Below are 5,000 nucleotides of genomic sequence, written 5' to 3' on the forward strand. Positions count from 1 at the left end.
AATAGTCTGAAGGGGTGTCCCATTGCTCTGCTACGTTTTAAACATCTGTATAATAAAGTAATATCAAAGACTTGGTGGATTAACAAATGGCAAATTTGTTACCCAACTTGGAATTTGCTGATAATACAGTTAGTAGTGTTATGATTCAGCTGGTGTGATCTCGTATTGCCTTGTGACAAGAATTTTAAAAATCTTGATATCGAGTCCATTACAACGGTACATAAGATTAATATATTTTGTTATTTTCTTTATCATCATCATAATCATTATTGCCATTAGTATTATCACTAATCATTAATGTCATCATAACTATTCATATAATCAGCCACAAATTATCTACAGTTGACTATCATCAAAACTACCATCATTATTGTTATTGTTTATGTGTAAAGTATACTCTGTACCAAGTACATATATATATCTCGTTATGAATTCCCCGAACAGACACTCGGTTCTAAGAACCAAATATTTTTTCCTTGGTTAATACTCCTGTGTTGAAAGATTCTAGTGACATTTTGAACAGAATTCCCTTTTGTTTTAATTCACACATCTGTCTTCAACCTAAATGGTTCCGGTCTTACCAGATACTGAAAGAAACTTGAAGTTAAAATGCTTCTGAGTTTTATATTTTAATACATTATTGATTGTAGAGTTGTTGAATATCAAAATTTTGAATGAAAATTATTTTTGTTTATTTTCACTCTCTTACCTTTTCTTCTACCCTTATCAATATTGCACATGCATGAAATTCTTTATGAGACAATAAACCAGATTCATTTACCTAAGGTTAAAATTGTATACCGATACTTTTGTTTCAGTCTGATGTTTTTTCCATCTCAAAATTTGTATCTATATTTCTTTAATATGTTTTTTCCTGCTTTTAAATGGTTAAACTGTAGACTTTTCTCAATACAACATATAAAATATCAAACACAATGTTAGAGTGATTGTGAAGACCAGTTTATTCCATATCAGTAACACAAGGCAATAATAAAATAAAATAAAATAAAATCTATTTCTTGTATTTTTTCCCCTATTTAACAATTGTTTATCTCCAGGATTTGTAAAGGAATCTCAAAATAATTATAAAGGAAATCTTTATCAGACCATAAAATACAACCACAGCATGTGAGCAAATTTTCAAAACATTCACACATAATTCAAATGTGAAAAAAAAAACTATTTTTTTTTCCAGACATATTGGACATTGACTGACAAAAAATAAAGCACTGACCCAATAACTCATGAGGGTAAACGGAAAATACAGAGAGATGTTTCAATGTTGATTTTCATTTTTCGCAAACTCTGGTATAGGCACTGATGGCAACATAGGACACTGTCTTACACTATGTTCTCGGTTCAAATATTATAGTGGACATTACAAACACAGCGTTAATAACAATATCTCTATTAGCAATTTTACTGATGGCGATGACTGTTACACTACCAATGATAGTGATAATAACAAAACAAGTATAATTATTAAAATAATAATAGTAATAGTGATGTGAATAATGCAATTCTGTTGTAATAATGACAGAAATAATAACAATAAGAACAAAATCAAAAACAATAATAATAATAATAATAATAATAATAACAATAATAGTAATGATGATGATGATGATGATAATAATAATGATGATAATAATAATAATAATAATAATAATAATAATAATAATAATAATAATAATAATAATAATAATAATAATAATAATAATAATAATAATAATAATAATGATAACAATAATAAAAAAATAATAATAATAACAGTAATCATAATAAAAATAATAACAGCAATAATAATACCAATATAATAAAAATAATAACATAAAAAACAACAATGATAATAATGATACTGATGATGATGATGATAATAGTACCAATAATAATAATGACAATATTCATATTAATGGTAATATGTTAAAATAATCTAGCAACAAAAATATATATTAATTATAATTATGAAAATTGCAATAATGTGAGCATAAAAATAACAATGTTGAAGATGATGAAATTAATCATAATAATACCATAAAAAAAATAATAATAATGATAATGACAATAGTAGCAGTAATAACAAATACATAATTCAATTTTATTATTATTAACGATAATAAAAATAAAAACAATAATAATGATTCTGACACAAGACCAAAAAAATTAATATATAAAAAGAGAAAGAACAAAAAGAATAATATTTTAAATGTCTAAACCTCAAGGTGATTTTCATAATGAATACCTTTATTTTGCTTTTAATATCATGACAATATCTATTAATGAAGATAACCATAAACATTACATACACTTATACATTCTTTTTCAATGAAACAATATAGAAAATATATTAAAAATCTCTATTCAATAACATGTTCGGTTATCAAAGAAATTTGTAAGCTTAGTACATACAACAAACCTGATGCTACTCTTAAGTAAACATTGCCAGACCATCACAGTAGTAATTCCAGAACATTAATAACTTGGTTAGAATATCAATAATGTTACAATGGCCAAGAGAGCCATCAAACACAATCTATTGCTGGTGACACACACTCACTTGTACACTTACATGCACACACACACACACATACACACACACACACATACACACACACACAAGCACAGGCACAGGCACAGACACACAGGCACAGACACACAGACAGACACACACACACACACACACACACACACACACACACACACACACACACACACACAAAATACAGGTACTTCCCTCAATACTGTGGCTAAGGTCACTGGCCACATCACAATACTTGAAAAAACCTTGTTCCACAAAATGTAATAACAACTTTGATTTTAATTTCTTTCCATTCTTTTTTTTTGCTTGTTTGTCATGAAGAGTGAAAAGAAGGTTCAGATTTGAATGTTTTTTCTGAACCTTTTTACAATAATTATGACTGGCAGTCAAAATTACCTATTATATAGCTTATTATATAACTATTATGTAACAACAGCTAGACCTGCACACCTTATAGGAATCTAAGCATACCAACAATCAGTATGAATCTAAAATATATTGTTTTTTCAGTCTAAGGCGGCATGATGGTCTGTCTTAACACTGCAGGGTCTTGTGAGCAATAGGGAACACTGTTCTAAATATTGATGTGACTCAATAATTAACATTTTACATGTGAGAATACTGCAAGACTAGTAACTGTATAGCTTCATCTTTCTCAAATAATCATACATGCATGCATACATACATAATGAATAGGTTTTCTTTTACATGCATATAAGTATATATATACACAGTATATCTATGTTTAAGTATCCATGTTTATGGCTTATTTCTCTATATATGTGTATCTGAAACTGATTAAGCATATTCAAACATGTAAGGCTATTTTGTATTTGTGTAAGTTTGTAACATTTATGTGTGGCTAAATACAGGTGCAAACACCTACGCAAGATACATAATAAACTGATAAATGAATCTTTAAAAAAAAGTAGCAAACTTTTCAAACTTAAACTGTAACAGGATTATCACATCCATAAAGAGAAAAAATCATAATAATTCTAATGCCTATTTTGCCAGTGCGTGACAATGGATACTATATCAAGGCACTTGTTGTTACGAACTCCTCAAGCTAAAGCCTCGCTTCCTCAGCAAATTGCACCTCAACCCCACTCACTGTCCACAGGTCTGCCATACCTCCTGACACTCTTAAGAGACCGGAGAGACAAGGAGCTAAGCTGTATTTAAGGCACCTACAAAATTACATCACATCAAACACAAGCTATGTGCCACTCCATTTTTTTATTCTTTCTCCCCTCTTTCATATTCCAATTCTACTTTCACAGCCCAGTGTTCAAAGCTGGATTTCATCTACTCATCTCCGTGTATTTTCATTGCAGTAGACATGCTACAAGTTGAGTACCTTATGTTGGGTACAGTAATTTGTTTTCCTAACTGCCATAGGGCTGACACTTCAAGGAGGCAAAATGAATAAGCAAGTAATGCATTTGCATGATTGCATTTACTTGCATGCTGGTTTTTGCACCATTAGCACACTCATGCACACAATGTGAATGTACGTGATGCATTAAATGGGTTGTAATCTGGTGTTATGCTGTGTATCTAACAAAATGGAAAAATGTTTTACAATATCTTTATGCATAAATACACAAGCATCTGAACATACAGACATGTACACATCAACAATCCACATTTCACTTTTCATAAGCAACAAATACTTATTCCTTGACAGGTTGTATCTATTCAAGCAGATTCTAAAAAAAATTGCATTTAACTTAACCCTTTCCTGACGGGGCACGCACCATGCGAAAACCCCTACGCCGGGCCATTGCAATATTGCATAGGAAACGTCACACTGGCATGACACCCCGGCATCGGGAATTTAGCTGTGTCACATGAGTGTGACGCACCGTCGTCATAGGGTTAATATACATTCTTCCACATGTATTCTATGATGCTTCTGATAACACCTAACCCATTTAAATTCAAACATTCATGTACACTTCCAATTGCACACATACAAAAAAAAATAATCACATAATATAAAAATAAACAAAGTATACAAGCATACTTAAAGAACAAAAAGGAACTTTATCACACATATATCATTTCCATTATATATACATTATACCTGTGCCAAAACAGACATTTTCCAATATCAATACACCACTGATAATCTCAGGCAGAGGGAAAATTCTTAAAAATACATGGGAAAAAACTGATTAAAAATTAGAAAATAAATTAATGAAAAATAAATGTAGTGTATATTTGTAAAAGTATGTAAAATCATTCAACTCATCAATTAAGAGATATAAATATATAAAAATGGAAAAGGGAGAAAGCATGCAAAAATTAAATTATACACAATGACTCACCTATAAGCCTAATATAAACAAATTGTATATACATACTTTAATTCTACTTTCATAAATATAACTTAACTGCCATGAAAACATATATGTAAGAGAAAACTATGATGGGTATGACCTGACATGTCAAATGG

General features: G+C 29.7%; 1 protein-coding gene across 5 annotated transcripts in view; it reads right to left on the reverse strand.

The window, feature by feature from the left end:
• Nucleotides 1-1,080: 1,080 nt before the first annotated feature.
• Nucleotides 1,081-5,000, reverse strand: part of LOC122248664 (uncharacterized) — a 36,538-nt gene continuing 32,618 nt past the window's right edge. For all 5 annotated transcript variants that reach the window (XM_086550208.1, XM_086550204.1, XM_086550205.1 and 2 more), the window contains exon 13: nt 1,081-5,000. This exon is cut by the window's right edge and continues 1,450 nt beyond it. The gene's annotated coding sequence lies outside the window, so the exon portion shown is untranslated.

Source organism: Penaeus japonicus, unplaced genomic scaffold, assembly GCF_977035675.1.
Source record: "Penaeus japonicus unplaced genomic scaffold, GWHDUDI00000001_assembly GWHDUDI00000023, whole genome shotgun sequence".
Taxonomy (NCBI): Eukaryota; Metazoa; Arthropoda; class Malacostraca; order Decapoda; family Penaeidae; genus Penaeus; species Penaeus japonicus.